Source organism: Sus scrofa, chromosome 14 (assembly GCF_054392235.1).
Source record: "Sus scrofa isolate SSC_HxYL_T2T_F1_AM1 chromosome 14, Sscrofa_HxYL_maternal_Yorkshire_Landrace_v2.0, whole genome shotgun sequence".
Taxonomy (NCBI): Eukaryota; Metazoa; Chordata; class Mammalia; order Artiodactyla; family Suidae; genus Sus; species Sus scrofa.
Window position 1 is genome coordinate 96028005 of NC_139396.1, and position 17308 is coordinate 96045312.

Sequence of the window (17308 nt, forward strand, 5' to 3'; positions counted from 1 at the left end):
CTTAGTTTGGGGTCTCCAACCCTCTCGGTGCTTGTGAGGCGCCCCCTCCTGCTGCTCCTGGGAGCACCGCCTATGGATGGGGCCGGTGCCGCCTTCACTGCACATAGGACCCTGCTCTGACAAAGGAGGACTCAGGCCCCCATGATCGGCCCTGCACACTCCCCTGCACACTCCCACAGGTGTGCTCACGCTTGAGGAAAAGTGACCCTGAGCTGGGCGCTGTGGAGGGCTGGGCACCAAGCCCCAGGAGAGGGTGGGGTGGTCAGGGGCAGAGGTAGCTGGGCAGCCTTCCAGTCAGAGTCAGGGTGGGGCTCCCTAGAGGTCACAGTCTCATCGTACAGATGGGGGACAGACCCAGAAGGCAGACAGGACTTGGTCCACATCATGTGGGACATTCTTGGGGCCAGATCTGCCCACTGACTTCACTTCCCACCTGTCCCACATTTGCTGGGAGCCAGGAAGCATTTTTCTGGTTTCCGCTCAGGTTTCAGAAGCCTGAAGTTGCCTAGTAAACCTCCAGACTTGGGGCGACCTCTGTATCTTGGCTCTGGGCTCCCTTGTGTGGAGGTCCCTGGGGTTATGGGGATCCCCCAGGAGAGCTGGGGAGGCCAAGGAGGCAGCTGAGATGCTGGTGCTGGCTCGCTGGGCTTGTGAAGACAATGCTCAGCATCTCTTCCCAGCTCCATGGTCAGTGCCTAGAGGCTGATGGCCTGAAATCAGCATGGCAGGAATACTGACACCATGGAATCAGCAAAGATCCAAGCAGAGCAGTTTCCTGGACATGGACCAGCAATGACCTGCACGCCACTGCCTGGGCCCGTACCCGCTCTGACTGTGAAGCTCTACTTTATTTGTTCTGTAGTGGGTTCTGGGGGAAATTTCATTTCAAGGAGGGTTTACATTTTTTTTTTCTTTTTATGGACACACCTGAGGCATATGGAGGTTCCCAGGCTGGGGGTCGCATTAGAGCTGCAGGTGCCAGCTTATACCACAACCACAGCAACACCAGATCCGAGTCGCATCTGTGACCTACACCACAGCTCACGGCAACACCAGATCCTTAACCCACTGAGCAAGGCCAGGGATCAAACCTGTGTCCTCATGGATATGAGTAGGGTTCATTAACTGCTAAGCCATAATAGGAACTCCTAAAAAATTTTTTTTAAAATCACTGTTTTGGACCACTCTATTTGTTTTCATCTCTCCTGGGTGTGCCAAGGAAACCTAGCAGCTGTGGACTAAGCTGGGCTGACCTGTGTGTTCTGAACTGACCTCTTAGTTCTGGGCTCTTCTGGGCTAGTGGGTGCTCCAAGCCAACCCAAGTTCTCTGGCAACCATGCGTTTCTGGGCTAGCCTGGGCCAGCATGTGTGTTCTGGGCTAACGGGTGAGTCTGGGCTAAGCTGTGAGTGAGTTTCAGGCTAGCCTGGGCTGACACACATGTTCTGAGGGAATCTGCAGTTTCTGGGCCACCTTGGGGACGTGTTCCAGACTAACCTGCAGGACCTGGGGGAGCCCCCTGTTCCTTTCCAGGAGACAAAGACAACGACCAGAGCTCTGGTCCCAGTGCCCTCTCCTTCCTCAGTGGTGGGAAAGAAACCTGCCGTTTCCCTTCTTATCAGAAGTGAGAACAGCCAGAGGTTATCAATGAACTTGGAGCTCTGTCGTGAGCAAGCACCTTGGACGGCCTCAGGAGGCTCTGAGCCAGCCTCCTCTGGGCTTGCGGGTGAGGAGGAAGACACGACCAGCTCCTGCGTGGGGCAGGCAGGCCTGGGCTGGCAGTGAGGGACAATGGGGCCACTGTGGGTTCTGCAGAAGAGGCCAGACAAGAGGAGGGCTCCCTGCCCTTCCCGATTCTTCCTGCAGAAGACTTGGCTCCATACCCGGTCTCATCAGGAAGCTGTCCCTTAAGAAGGCCTGGCACTGTCACCCCAGGCCACCCACGGTTTTGGGGGATGGAGGATGGTCTACCCAGTTGACAGATGAGGCAACTGCAGCTCTGAGACATGAAGGGCTGGGGCAGAAGCCAGGGCACCCCCAGCTCTGATGCCAGTGCTTCCCAGACGTCAGGGCACCTCTCAGAATCCCCGTCCACATGACCTCCCTCTGCCCTTGGAACATCTTTCACGGCCCCCCACCCCTGCCCCAAGGGGCACCAAGGCTAGAGCTACTGTGCCCCCTGCTCCAGGTCCCTCGTCACCTCCCTTCTGCCCTACACTGAGGGCCTAGTTTGAGGCCTGGTTCTTTTGGTGTCTGGTTTTGAGTTCTCTCTAGCACGTGTGCCCTGTGGGTGCAGCCACATCATGCTGGACAGACACAGTGCCCCTGGCATCACTGCAGAGGCCAGTGGTGATCTCAGTGATACCTGACCCTGAGTTAGGGACTCCCCTCGGCCAGCTTCCCCATCGGGCACATATGTCCTCCCCACCTCCCTCCAGTCAAACCCAACTCACTCTATTAGTCCCTCAATACCTAGTTCTTGGGGTGGATGCAGTGTACGCCAGGAGACACTGCCCTGTCCTTCTGCAACTTGCAATTCCTGAACTAACTCGAGCTTTGCATCTGCCACTTTGTCTACGTACAAGACTCTCTCCCCATCCCCTCCTCCAGGGAGCCCTCCCTGATTCCCCATGCGGCCCTGTGGATCAGCCTGTGATCCCCCGAGGCACACCCAGGCCCCCTTGAAAACTGCCCCCTCACTCCCTGGGTGCCCTCATGAAACCCCAGATCATATCCCTGGATAGGTGAGCCTGGGAATATTCCAGTCCCTGCGAGAGACACGTCCACCCCTAGGCAGCAGAGCAGCTGAGATTCTTCAGCTCACTCCCTGACTCTGGCAAGGCCAGCCCTGACATCATGGCCATGGCAAAGGCCCTTCTCCAGTGTCATCTGGGCTGGCCGGGGCTAGCACGGGGTCTCTACACCTACCAACTGTGCAGGACAGGGGATGCCTGGGAGAGGCAGGCTCTCTGAGCCTTTTGTTTATGGGTGGATTTTTGCACCCAAATCACCGGCCTGACCTAGTGTTTCTGTTTCTGGTGTATCATTCACCCCTCATTGCCCCTGTTTGGCTAGAATCAGAGATGGGTGGGCAATCCTGTATGGAGGAGTCCGGGGTCCCAAAGAATGGGCCTGCCCATGCTTACCCCCAGCTCCTCTGGAAGATGGGCCCCTGGTGGTTCTCAGGATAAAACCCCGACAAGGCAAGAGAAATTAAAACAAAAATAAACAAATGAGACCTAATCAAACTTACAAGTTTTTGCATAGCAAAGGAAACCATAAACAAAACAAAAAGACAACCTATGAAACGGGAGAAAGTATTTGCAAATGATGTGACCCACAAGGGCATAATTTCTAAAATATACAAATAGCTCATACACCTCAACAACAACCAAAAACAAACCACCTCAGTCAAAAAAATGGGCAGAAGACCTAAACAGTCAAAGAAGAAGACACATGGATGGCCATTTGGCAGGTGAAAAGATGCTCAACATCACTAATTATTAGAGAAATGCAAATTAAAACTATAATGAGGCTGTTCACACTGGTCAGAATGGCCATCATTAAAAAGCCTATAAATAACAAGGGCTGGAGAGGGTGTGGAGAAAAGGGAACCCTCCTTCACTGTTGGTAAGAATGTAAGTTGGTACAGCCACCATGCAGAACAGTATGGAGGTTCCTCAGAAAACTAAGGATAGAATTACCATATGAACCTGCAATCCCACTCCTGGGCATATCCAGAGAAAACGATATTCAAAAAGATACATGCACCCCTATGTTCAAAGCAGCACTATTCACAATATCCAAGACATGGAAACAACCTAAATGTCCATCAATGGATGAATGGATACAGAAGATGCAGTACACATACACAATGGAATATTACTTAGTCATAAAAAAGAATGAAATAAAGCCATTTGCAGCAACATGGATGCAACTAGAGATTGTCATACTAAGTGAAGTTAGGTCAGAAAGAGAAAGGCAAATAACATATAATATCACTTATATCTGGAATCTAAAATAGGACACAAATGAAACTAGCTATGAAGCAGAAACAGACTCATGGACATAGAGAACAACCTGTGGTTGCCAAGGGGGAGGGGCTTGGGGGGGATGGAGTGGGAGGGTGGAGTGAGCAAATGTAAGCTATAGTGCATGGAGGGGATAATCAACAGGATCCTACCGTATATCACAGAGAACTACATTCACTATCCTATGATAAGTCATAATGGAAAAGAATATATATTTGAAGTGTACATATATAACTGAATCACTCCGCTGTACAGCAGAAATTAACACAACACTGTAAATCAACAGTACTTCAATTAGGAGTTCCCGTCATGGCTCAGTGGTTGATGAATCCCACTAGGAACTATGAGGTTGCGGGTTCGATCCCTGGCCTTGCTCAGTGGGTTAAGGATCCGGTGTTGCTGTGAGCTGTGGTGTAGGTCGCAGACGTGGCTTGGATCTGGTGTTGCTCTGGCTGTGGTGTAGGCTGGTGGCTACAGCTCCGATTAGACACCTAGCCTGGGAACCTCCCTGTGCTGCGAGTGCAGCCCTAGAAAAGACAGAAAGACAACCCCCCCCCCAAAATACTTCAATTAAAAAACAAATCCCTCCCACCCCCCACCAAAAGCCCCCAACTATCTTCAGAGGCCCATGAGCTGGCAGGGTCTTTTTACTGCCTGGCCCTTCAGCCTCAGCTTGAAGCATGTGACCCGCCTCTGGGCCCACGCCCCCCTCCCCAGGCTGCTCCCAGTGCTCCCCTCTCCTTGAGGCTTCTCTCCCATCACCTCTCCCTGTCCTCTCTTCCTCCAGAAAATACAGACTCCTTTTTGAAGAGGAGGAGGCACAACAACCTCTGAGCTCTGGGGAGGGAGGGCTGGGCCGGGAGGAGTCAGAGCCCGGGAAGGTTTGGAGAGGCAGAGAGAAAGTCCAGGAAATGAAGTTTGGGCTGTTTTGTATAGGGGCTCTGAGTGTCAACACAGAGAGGGGTTGTTCCATTCCACTGGCAACAGGGAGCCAGTGAAGGTGATGGGCAGGAGACAGACATGACAAGGCAGGCCTTGGGGGCCCACTTAGAGGCTGTGAAGAGGAAAGAGGGGAACTTGAAGTTGGGGACTAGGTTATGTCCACGTGGGGATATGAAGGTGGATTTAGGTTTTGGGTGACTCTGGGCTTCAATTTCCTTTCTGTCAAGTAGGAATAATCTGAATTTTGGCCTCATCTTCTCTGGGCACCATGGCCTGCCATTCTGACACTGGCCACTAGGTGGCAGTCAGCCCCTAGGAGCCCTACCTGCAGCCCCAAGACTGGGCCAGGACTGTTGCCCCTGGGGGGACCGGCCTCCGTGCTGCCTCATTCTAGACTGCGGTTTCTCAGAGGAAAATCTTCTCTCCTTACCTACCCAGCAGCTTCAGTCCAGTCAGAAGCTTCGGGGGTCTTGGGGCCCAGAGGAGAGGCCATGAATGAGAAACTCACTGTCCATACTGCCCTTGTGGGGGCCTCTCTCTGGGGACACTCTGTGCCAGGCATGGGAAGGTAGGGGACACCTTGTGTAGGGCTGCCAGATGTAGCAAATAACTACAATATTTGGGACATAATTACGCTAAAAAAGTATTCATTAATCTGAAATTCAAATTTATCTGGCAACCCTAACCCTGTGGCACTGGCCATCATTGGGGAAAAGGCCAGTCACTCACACATCTGTACTGAGCACTGTGCACCGGCTCAGGCTGCCGGGACTGAGGGCTGTCAGAGGGACAGCTGGCACAAGGTGTGCAAGACCCAGCTTTGGCTCACAGTCACCTCCCCTGGATGCTCCTCCCTCCCTCCCTCTCTCAGCCCATTCAACCATTCACTCACTCATTTGTCCATCCATCCACCCACCTGTCTGATTCACTCACTCTGTTCTCAGGCTAGGCTCTGAGAACAGAGAGGCCACTGGCTACTGTCCACACCTTCTCATGGGCTCTAGTTCTATCTCTCTAATTCCAGCCCACCTAGCCTCTCTCTGGAGCCTTTGCAGAGCCTGGTCCAGTCATCTGGAATCCATGACTCCTGCCTGCTCTGAGGCCCGGCCCGCCATGGTGCGCTCTGCCTGGATGCATACGCTCCACGTGCCTCCCCACTGGGTTGGGGTGCCCAGAGGGCCAGGTGGCTCAGGGTTCCTAAGAGTGTTAGCAATTGCACCTTTACCAGGCAGTCATGTGCTTGAGTGGGACCTGGAAGAACAGGGAAAGGAGGGGGGAAACGAGCTGAGGGAGGCCTGCTTGGTGGGCGGGTCCAGAGGCAGGCCCTTCCGTGTAAAGACCCCGCCCATCTCTCCTCCCAGCCTTGGGGAACAGGGGACTCAGGACTCAGAAGGCCAGCTCAGGGATACTTCCCAGAGACCAGCTAGCTTCATCTCTTGCTCCCCGGGGGGCTAGCTATGGAACTGAGTCCCTGAGACAGGCAGCAAAGGGCCCAAGGACACACCATGTCCTACTCTCTGTCTGAGCGTACTGCCCTGCGTCCTCCAGGCTCTGGTCTGCTCTAGCTCTCTGGCTCCCTGAGGCACCTTCTGTCCCCAGGCGTCCCCAGCAGGCCCTAGACTGGGCCATCTGTGGTGACGCAGCCTGGGGTCTTGAAGACATGGCCTCATCCACCCTCTTCGCTGTGAAGAAGATTCACAAGCCTGGTGAGTTAGTTTAAAGGGACCTGCAGTCTTTTTGTCACCTTGATGGCCACAATGGATTTTGTTTCAGGGAGTATCTGTAAGAGTTTAATTAAATCAGGAACTCGGGCCCCGCCAGCTTCCCTGCTGCTTATCAGCTTCTTAAGGCCGTGATTCATTACCCAGGATTATTTTTTTTCATCCCTGAAATAATCTTTAAAGGCCTTCTATCAGGGAGATTAAAGCCATAAGTCATACACGCCCACGTGGACACTTTTTTTTCCTGCACAGGGAGGCATGGAACCACCCAGAGGACCGGGCCATGCGCTGCTCTGGCCTCCTCTGCCCCTGGGGGACCCTCCACTGCTCAGGCCTGGGGGAGCAGCCAGGTAAGGGTGGTCTCTGGCTGGGCGGAGGGTTTGTCAATGTGTGGGTGCTGGGGTAGCCTGGGTGGCTGGAGTGGGAGAGAAAGGAACTCAGCATCATTTTTCTCCTTTCAGCAGAGATGCTGGACGTCCTGGGTTAGGAGATCAGGCCTGTCACACGTCACCCTCCACCCTCACCAACAAAACACATATACAAATGGAAAGAGACAGAGAGAGGCTGAGTTAGCTGCTCTCTTGATCTGTGCTTACCTTTGTGTCTTACTCTTCCTTCTTTGCGTGATGACTTTTCCCTCCTTCATTTAATAACCATGCACTGGCCCTGCTGGCCGCTCTGTTCTGGGTGCCGGGCAGAGCAAGGTGGGGGAGATGCCCTTTAGGGATATAGACAAGTAGTGAGTGATGATACCACATTTCTCTCCCCTTCACTCTGTCCCTTTGTCTCGCTAGCCCCCCCAATCCCCATCTTTTTCTTTTCTTTTCTTTTCTTTTATTTCCGCCTTTTCTAGGGCTGCCCCGTGGCACATGGAGGTTCCCAGGCTAGGGGTCTAATCAGAGCTGTAGCCGCTGGCCTACACCACAGCCACAGCAACGCGGGATCTGAGTTGTGTCTGCAACCTACACCACAGCTCACGGCAATGCTGGATCCTTAACCCACTGAGCAAGGCCGGGGATCGAACCTGCAACCTCATGGTTCCTAGTCAGATTCGTTAACCACTGCGCCACAACGGGAACTTCAATCCCCACCTTTTTCTGTCTCTGTCTCTCAAATCAGAGAAGCAAGGCTTTCTTTTCCAATGAGAGGCAGAACTGCTTACTGGAGGTAGTGGCCTTGAACTCATCTTAAATTGCTCACTGTGACTCTCCCCTGGGCCAGCTTCCTAGGGGCAGGGTGGTCTCAGTCAAGGTCCCCAGGCCCTTGAAGATGAAAAGAAGTCCCTGGTTCAGCCTTTTTTGGAGACAAGGAAAACCGAGGCACGGAGAGAGGATGGCGTCCTGCCTGGAGGAGGTGGCGACGAGAATTCGGGTCAAACTGCCAAGAGCTTAGGCCTGGCGCATATCCTGCCCTAACCTGTATCTCAGGCCTAACCCCCTAGGCCTCAAGAGCCTATCACATCTCTTTCTGAGGTGAACTAGGAGGTGCTGAGACTTGGCTTTTGGCAGACTCTTCCCACCTTAGCCCTTGTCCACTGCCAAGGTCAGTATGTTGCCACTGTTTGTGCAAAGTTGCTTCAAGTCACAGGCTCTGGCAGGGACAATAGGCTCCCTCGGCCCATGGCTGCTGTGTGTTGGGGGGCAAGTGGGAACCTAGGAAGTTTCACATGGAGCTTTCAAGTGGATCTAAACTGGGACTCCGAATTGCATTGCACCTGCTGGGTGGTGGGCCCAGGAGCAGCCCCAGGCACTATTTGCATGAGTTGATATGCAGGGTAGATGCATATGTGAAGAAGAAGCTCCATGCATGGCTGTGGTGGACAGAGATGGGGTGAGGGGACTGGCGGAGCTGGGAACCCAGGGGTGGGGGTGGGGGGCCAGGATGCAGCCCCTGCTGCCTGCCACGTGCCTTTCTCTCTGGTCCTTCACCTCCGGGCTTTGCATATGCTGCTCCTGCACGTCTCCACCCCCACATCACCCCGGGTCCCCCACCTATCTCATGCCACACTGCCCAGCAAGGACAGGTCCCTGTTCAGCCCCCTTCTCACCGTGTATCAATTGATGTTTGCAGTGATGTGGTGGGGCAGGCTCCCTTTGGGGATGTTGGTCCTGGAGGGCAGGGTTTGGCAGGAGGAGATGAGGTGAGGGAAGGGCGGTGAGCTCCCTGAAGGGACTTTGGGGACATGGAGCTCCCAAGAGGGGCTGCTTCGGGTTTCTGGTGACCCAGCATGGGCCAGACATGGGGACAGAAGCTTCCCCAGTCCACTTCCGCCCAGAACACAGAGGGTCTCTGTGATGCTAAGAACCAGCCAGGTGGCCCCAGGAAGGGGTCAGATCTGTCACCCCAGCTCCCTTCTCATGGGGCCACATGTGTGGCTGGCGCATGGGCACATGGGAGAGGCTTCTTTCTTCCCAGGCTCCCGAGCTCTGCCTGGGATGGGGTGCAGGCTGCAGGTGGAGATGGCGAGCTGGTGGATCTGGAGGCTGACACTGCTGTGACCTCCTTCACACTGCAGGCTGGCCAGGCTGGTGGACATTTATATTGATTTGTGTCACACACGATGACTTCATCTTCTGAAACAAAACTCAGAAATGTATGTAGAATATTTCAAATCCAGGCCATCTTGATTTTCTATAATATCTGCTCCCAGTGTGAGAATGTGTGTGTGCGCACGTGTGTGTGTGTGCACGTGCACACAGAGCTCCTAGATTTTATTAGATAGTGAATGAGTTTCTGGGGCTGTGGGCTGACCTGTGGTTTATCCAAAAGTTGGGGGTGAAGGCTGACCATGGAGGGCAATTAGCTCATGATCTCTGAGAGGGCAAAGGTCTCTCCTTATGATAATAGCTCCTGCTTATTGGACACTCCACAGGCCTCTGTGGGAAGTGTTCTATGTATATTGCTTCTGAATCTTACGACAACCTTGTGGGGTAGTTTTAATGTCCCATTTTATTTATTTTTATTTATTTATTTTGTTTTAGGACCACAGGGGCGGCATAGGGAGGTTGCCAGGCAAGGGGTCAAATCAGATCTACAGCTGCCGACCTACACCACAGCCACAGCAATGTAGGATCTGAGCTGCATCTGCGACCTACACCACAGCTCATGGCAGGCAATGCTGATCCTTAACCCATTGAGTGAGACCAGGGACTGAACCCATGTCCTCAAGGATACTAGTCATTTTAGTAACCTGCTGAGCCTCAACAGAAACTCCACTTTTTTTTTTTTTTTTTTTTTACTATCCCACTTTATAGATGCAGGAACAGGACCAGGGTGCTGAATTCATCCATTCGTTCATGTACGCATGCTCATCAGAACATTGCCGGCAGGCCCACTATCTGCTCACCCCACCAGGAAGCGAGGGGGCTGGCCTAAGCCTCAGCCCAGATGGGATTAGACCTGGTCGTCTGTTCTAGTTTTCCCCACACCACTCCTGCTCAGAAGGAGGTGCCTCAAAGGTGCTTGATAAAAGCCTGAGGATGGGCTGAGTTCACAAACCAGGGAGATGACTGAGCAGGGAGATGGGGCTCTAGGGTGCTGGACTGGTCAGGGCTCAGAGGCAGGGCACTTGGGGCTGCCCCGGGGAGGCTTGGAATCTGACCCTAATCTGGTCCCAGCCCTGAGCCACCCTCACACACTTCACTTCCATAAATCCTGCCTGAAAAATGGAATCTCCTGTATCTGTATCTTTCTGCCTCTCCTGAGGCCTCATTGTCCCCAGCCCTGTTGGCGGCAGCCCAGCCCCCTCAGTCCCTGCCTTGGATACAGCACGACTGAGATTCTTGAGACCTGTTTGTCGTCTTGTGTTATATCAACACGGCAGAAACAGTGGCAGCAAGGCTGATAAAATAATAAAGCTGCTTATTTGTGTCAGGCTGGGTTTCAGATCCACTATCTCCTTTTGCTCAATGACCCACAGAGGGAGGGCTTTTATCTTCACCCCATTTGCAGTAGAGGTTTGTAGCCGAAACAGCAAACTTCTGCAGGCACAGTCTTGGTGTTGAAACCTCAAATACTCTGGGCCTCGGTTTCCTCATCTGTACAATGGGGCTAAGGAGACCCCCTTCACGTGGCCCTTGAGGGGTTAAGTGAGATGCTGGGACAACGCCACCGGCACACAGCAGGTCAGAGTGAGAGGTGAGGAGGGGGAGGAGAGTGGAAAGGGGGAGAGACAGTGACTCCCTGGCAGCAGAAGATAGGCTCAGAAGCACGGGAAAACTCCCTGGCAGGTCATGGTTGCACCTTTCCCAGCCAGAGGGAGAAGGACGGTGGCACCGTATGCCAGGCCAGGAGCGGAGGATGTGGGGTCCTGTGACCTCAAGGCAGATCACCTCCCTGAGCTTCCCTTTCCGCTTTATGAAACAGCACAGGCTGAGCCACCACAGTCCGCCTTTCCAGGGCCTCCCCGCAGCTCGAACCATGCCACAGATGTGAGAACTCTGAGAAAAGTTCCCAGCATTGCTCAAATCGGAGGATGACTGGCGTTTCCAGTTCTACCAATAATTTACTCTGCCTTTCCTCTCAAGTGATAAAGAGACTCCTGCCTGAGGAAGCTTCCAGCCCAGGGTGATTCATGCCCTTTCCGAGTCCCTGAAGCCTCGGCTGCACTCTTGCATCTGCACCCTGTGCCTTTAGCCCCCTCTGCTCCAAGGAGCTGATCTTGGTTGTCTCTTTGAGACCCTGGGACCCATATACATTGGCTCCTGGAAGCTGTGACACTGCCAGCTTGCTGGGTGACTGCTCTCACCTCAGAGCTTTTGTCAAATGGTTCGGGTTGTTGGGAGGGTCGGTGAGATGGTAATGGACACAGAGGCTGGCGTGTAGCCCATGGCAGGTGCTTAAGAATTATTATGCCCCCTCTTCCACCTCCTCATTCCTAAGCCTGCCTCTTCTTGAATATCAGCTTCCTCATCTATAGGACAAGGGGGTGGGAACTTGAAAGGAGGGCAGATCATGAGGCCATTCTTTTTTTTTTTTTTTGTCTTTTTGCCATTTCTTGGGCCACACCCGCGGCATATGGAGGTTCCCAGGCTAGGGGTCGAATTGGAGCTGTAGCCTCCGGCCTACGCCAGAGCCACAGCAATGCGGGATCCCAACCGCGTCTGTGACCTACACCACAGCCCACGACAATGCCAGGTCCCCAACCCACTAAGCAACGCCAGGGATCTAACCCGCTACCTCATGGTTCCTAGTCGGATTCGTTAACCACTGCGCCACGACAGGAACTACAGATTCTTAAGATGACCCTCATGCTCCCCAAGGGGCAAGGCAGACCTCAGGAATCAACTGGAAGCAGCCTCAGAATCCTTCTGAACCCAGGATCCAGGGAACCTCAACCAATCAGTTCAAGCAGGGCTTCACCTTCTAGGGGCTGAACAACTAAGGGCTGTAACAGACTTAACGAGGGAAGGCTCAAGGATTCTACGTAAGGAGAGGATCTAAGCTTGCTGTGTGGGAAGAGGAGGCGGGGGAGGCAAGGAGGAGAAACTGGAGGAAGGGGAGGAGGAAGATGATAATCCCTCTACAGGTATAAGAGCTGTGCTTCCAGAGGGTGCCCTGAGGGCCTGCTTGGCAGGGAGGTGCAAGGTGCGGTCTGGCAACCCCAGGCCTGGGGTTCTGCATCCTTGTCCCTTCTCAACACTTGGTTCCAAATAGGCTCCAATCCACGTCATCACCACCAACCTTTACCAAGGACTTTGTGCCAGGCCCTGAGCCAGGCAGGTGGCTCTGTGATCTCACTAATCCTCACAGTCCCCTGCACCCCACCCCATTTTACAGACCAAGAAACAAAGGCTAACACACTCCCTCGCCAAAGATGGCACAGCCAGACAGACACTGAGCTGGGCGGGGCCCCTTCTTTTCCTGCTGGATTTACCCCGGCCATTAGCCAGGTTGCTGACATCAAATGAATTCTATAATTTGTAAACGCAGCTGAGTGGCTTTTACAGAGGAATGTCGGGAAGTGATAAAAAATATCTTCGATAGATTTACGGAGCAGCTGAATGCCAGCATCTTGCCCCCCTCCTGCTTTCTCCAGGAGCCACACACGACCGGAGAGGAGGCCCAAGAAGGCTTTTGTGGCCGACAGCCAGGCCTTCCATCCGCTTTTATAAGACAGGTTTACGGCGGCCTGGAGGAGACCCGAATTGCAAGGCAGGAGGGAGAGGGCTGCCTCGGTCTAGGGTTCAGACAGGAGTGTTACAGACTGGCAGGTAAAGGCTGGAGGGTGCTAGAAAGTTCTGATAGCAGGCTGACAGCAGCTGTTTCTCCCCTTTCCCTTTCTGTGGCTGTTTCTCCCCTTCCCCTTCCCCAAAGCACTAGGAACACACATGCCTGCTTCTTATTTTGGGTCACCACCTTTGAGACAGGTGAAGCTGAGATCACCACCCCCCAGGGCATCTGGGGCATGCCTTCTAGGCCCCTCTGTCTTGTCCAACACATCAGAGATACTCTGTAACAAACAGGCTGCCTGGTGCGGTGGTGAGCTCCCCAGAGCTGGGGTTGGGGGGCAATCATAGCAGAAGCTGTGAGAATGAGCTGAGGGTCTAGGCAATTAGGCTGGATGGACTCTAAGACTCTTCCTCACTTTCTTTGGTTCCAGCCTGGCCCCAGCATACTCGGAAGCTATTGGGAAAGTCTGCTAGGAGATGAGAATGAATTGACCAATTTGGTTTGCCCAAGACCAAGGGATTTCCAGGGATGTGGAACTCTCAGTGCACAAGTTAGGAAGGCCATGGAGCTCTCTCTCTTCCTCTTTCTCTGGCAGGCAGGCAGAGGGATGACGGGGTTGCCCTCCACCACTTTCCTGTGTGCTGCCTGCCCCGCCCCAGCTGTCTGTCAGGCTGTCCCCAGCTAGACTCCTGGCTGCTGTCTGTCACCCCTCCTGCTTCCTTTGCCCCAGCTTCCCTGTTCTTCAGCAAGGCAGAGGTGGAGAGGTTGGAGGGTGGGGTGGGCTGAGGTGGGAGCCTCCCCCTGCTTTTGTTTTTGTTTTTCCTTTTGGCTATCCCCCAGCATATGGAAGATCCCGGGGCCAAGGATTAGATCTGAGATGCATCTATGACCTAAGCTGCAGCTGCAGCAATGCCAGATCCTTAACCCACTCTGCTGGGCCCAGGATTGAACCTGCAACCCAGTGCTCCTAGACACTGCCAATCCCATGGCACCACAGAAGGAACTCCCTAAGGCTGCTCTTTACAGTGAGAGGGCAGACCTAGAGCTTGCCCGACTTCTTCAGAGAAACAGAGCTGCCCTTCAGCCTTCAGCTGGGCTGGGGTCCCAAAGCTCACCACAGTTGGGCTTTAGCCCCCACAGCACTGGCCGCCGCTTGGCAGGGGTGAGGTGGGGGAGGGTGGGAGCAGATGGCCCAAGGAAGAGGCAGCGTCAGCCTAGGCACCAGAACCTCGGGCTCTGTGCTGACCTCACCACTGACCTTGGGCACATCACTGCCCCTGTCTGAGCCTAGGTGTCCTTGTGGGGTGGGAGCAAGCCCTCCCTTCCTGCCATTTGCTGTGTGGCTTGGATAGCAGGATCTGTAGTTCTGACACCTCGGGAGATGCGGGGGCTGATTCTTAGCATGAACGCCCTATCACAGGACTAGTTCTTGCTTAACTTACAGGGGTTGAACCCCCAGTCTTGCTCTTAGTCACTCACATGCTGAGTAATATGTAAATTCCCTCATGGCTTCCACACTTGACTTTGCACATACCTGCACCCTGCTCCATGCACCCGCACCCCCTTCTCACACACATACACCTTCACACACCCCATGCACCTTCAGATCTCCCATGCCTTCGCACCCTCAAGCACACACATACACCCCCGGAACTACCTTCCAAGGAAAGGCAATGGAGCAATAAAGAGATGACTTGTCAGGATGAAGAATTGCTGGAGAGCCTTGCTCCACAGCACGGGTGGGACTCAGAGACTTTGGGGAGCAGCAGGTGGGGGAGGCAGGTCAGCTGGGCACCCATGTCCTGTAGGTGAGGAGTCCTGATTGGACACCTTTGGCCCGGGTCTGACTGCTCCAACTGAGTCCTGCAGGGTTGCTGGGGGCCCTGCTCCCCCTACACATCCTGATACCAAGTAGCAGCTGGGTGCTCCCAGCTTCATATATCTGACCCTGAGCTTTAGGTCTCCTTAAAACTCAGGAGGAAACAGGGTAGGGAGAGCAGAGGTGACGGTGCAAAGTCGTGCAAAAAACCAGGAAGGAAACAGGATCTGTCCTGGAGGCTACAAAATGCACTAGAAATGTGACACTCAAAGGCTGCACAGCAGCCTGTGGAAGGGAGGAAGGGCCTTCATCTGCGTGGGGCGCAATGGCCAGGGGCTCCTCCAAGGGGCCCTAGATCCAGGGGCCCATCGAAAGGAAGGTCAGGTGGCGCCTGGGGCCAAAGGCCCTGGCGCGGCTTGCCCTCCATGGTCTCTCCGTGTCTCCCCCCTCTCCCATCTCATGGTCTGCTTACCTGTTCATCCGTCTTGCTCCAGACTCTTGCTCTAGTTCTGGCCATAGGCTCAATCCAAATCCCAAAGAGCCTACCGCTCCGGGGGCCGCCATAGGTGTCAGGCCACGTGATTGGCCCCGGGCGCCTGTGAGGGGCCACGTGTTCACCCTCGTCCAATCAGTGCCTTCTGAGGCGTGTGGGCGGGACCATTACAGCGCAAAGGGGACTTGGGCAAGGCTTCCTGGAAGAGGGAGTTGGGCCGCTTTTGCAGGAGAAGCAAGGTTGCAAGGAGTGATCGAAGTTCTATTCTTAGCTCAGGGGATGCTAGAAATGTCCACTGGGAAATAGCCCGCCCAGAGGGTCCTTGCAGCCATAGAACGAGTCAGAGCGAGTGTAGGGTGAGAAGGCTGGCTGAAGGTGCAAATCCTGGAAGGTCTGCCAGGAAGAAGTGGAGAGGGAGCCAGAGCTGCCCACAGGGAGGAGGGTCGTTTGGGAATTGGAGGAGGATTGGAACAGGCCCTGCATCCCCAAAGCCAGGGGGTTGGGGGCAGCAACATTGCTTGTAAAGGGGCCTGGGGTGACCACTGGGAGGCTGACAGTGACCCTGGTCAGAGCAGTTCCACAATGTGTTTGGGCATGGCCCGACCTCAGGGGTGAGGAGTGAGGGGAAGATGATGAGATGTGGCGACAGCAGGCACAGACTCCTTTGGGGGTTCCTGGGTGAGAGAGGGCGCTGAGCCCTGCCTGCTGTGTACGTCTAAGATAGTGGAGCTGGTCCTCAGTGCCTGGCTCTCCGGGGGCGGGGGGGGGGCAGGTGGGGGCACAGGAACCAACGGTGTGAGCAGCAGCCACCAAAGCTCTGGGGTGAGCTCATGCTGCATTAATGGGTGGCATCTGGCCTGCTGTGTTCTAACTATAGCCCCAGAGACTTCACTCTTGCACGGGTATGAACAAACTCCTGTATGCCTCCTGAAAAGGAGTGGGCCACAAGTACCAGGGTGGGGGCAGGCTGAAGGAATTCTGGACTTGGACTTGGGGGTGGAACATGATGGCTATTTGCAAGTGCCTGAAGATCTGTCCCTTCAAGCAAGAGGAATTCTACATGTCCAGGGTAACTCCTGAAGGCAGAGCTAGCTTCTGAGCTGGAGAGGGACGAGAGGCAGTATTCAGCTCAGATGAGGATATCTCTAGGTCAGCAGTGTCCCTCAGTGGCTACTGGGGGCACAGGGACAGGTGTGAGAGTCACATCACTGGTAGTAGAGCAAGCAAAGGATGCTGCTTCAACATACATCTTGTATATCCCAGGTACCCAAAGAACATGTGATCCAAGGGACACCCAAGAAATGCATGACATGACCCCTCCTCTTGGGGGCTGATGGTATCGTTTGGGAAACTTGACTGGGACAAAACACACAGAAGGATCTGGGGCCTGGGAACAGCAAGGAGTCTCAGGTCCATTCCATGTTTCTGGAAGAACTTGGGCCCACTGAGAGCTTCTCTGCCCTGGCCCAGGCTGTCTTGTGGACAAGAAACAACCCTGTCCTTGGAGGAATGCAATTGGGACAGGTAACCTTGGGCAGGAGGTACAGGAAAGGGATTCCAGTTTGGGGCCTGAGGAGGGGGCTGGGTGGGAACAGATGACCTCTGAGGTTCCTTGAGTCCAGAGTTCCTTGGCAGAGAAAAACACCCGCAGAACTCTGAGCTGCATACAAGGTTACTGAGGACGGAGCAGAGATCCCAATATAGCCAGCGGGAGGAAGGCGGCAGCGGGCGAGGGGAAAGTAGGTCCCCCGAACAAATGAGGTGGGGTGTGAAATTAACGAGGCTAGAAAGGGCTGCACTCAGGGACTCATTTTTAAAAACTGTCTTTTACCAAGAAAAATGAGGGAAAGAAATTTGGGCAGTGGAGATGTAATGAAGGTGGTGAATACATCTATTGACCGCCAGCCAATTGGCCAGAGAGAGGGGCTTCCTGGAGGGCAAGGAAGAGATGCAGATCGGCGAGTCCCCGGGCTGACTCCTGCACGCCGGGCAGGGCAGGGAAGAGTTGCCGATGGAATGTGGGTGACAGCAATGGGGGCCACCACCTCCTGCTCTCACCTGCAAGGCTCTATAGCTGGGCCAGTCTGTTCCCTGCCTGCCTTCAGGAACCATGCCATGCTTTTCCTGTCCTTC

The 17308-nt window shown here is 54.2% G+C and overlaps 1 long non-coding RNA gene across 1 annotated transcript; it reads left to right on the forward strand.

Moving 5' to 3' along the window:
* Positions 1-6367: 6367 nt before the first annotated feature.
* Positions 6368-10565, forward strand: LOC146396869 (uncharacterized). The gene is made up of 2 exons (XR_014828080.1): positions 6368-6677; positions 6945-10565. It is a non-coding gene; the product is annotated as an uncharacterized LOC146396869 (long non-coding RNA).
* The last annotated feature ends 6743 nt before the right edge of the window (positions 10566-17308 follow it).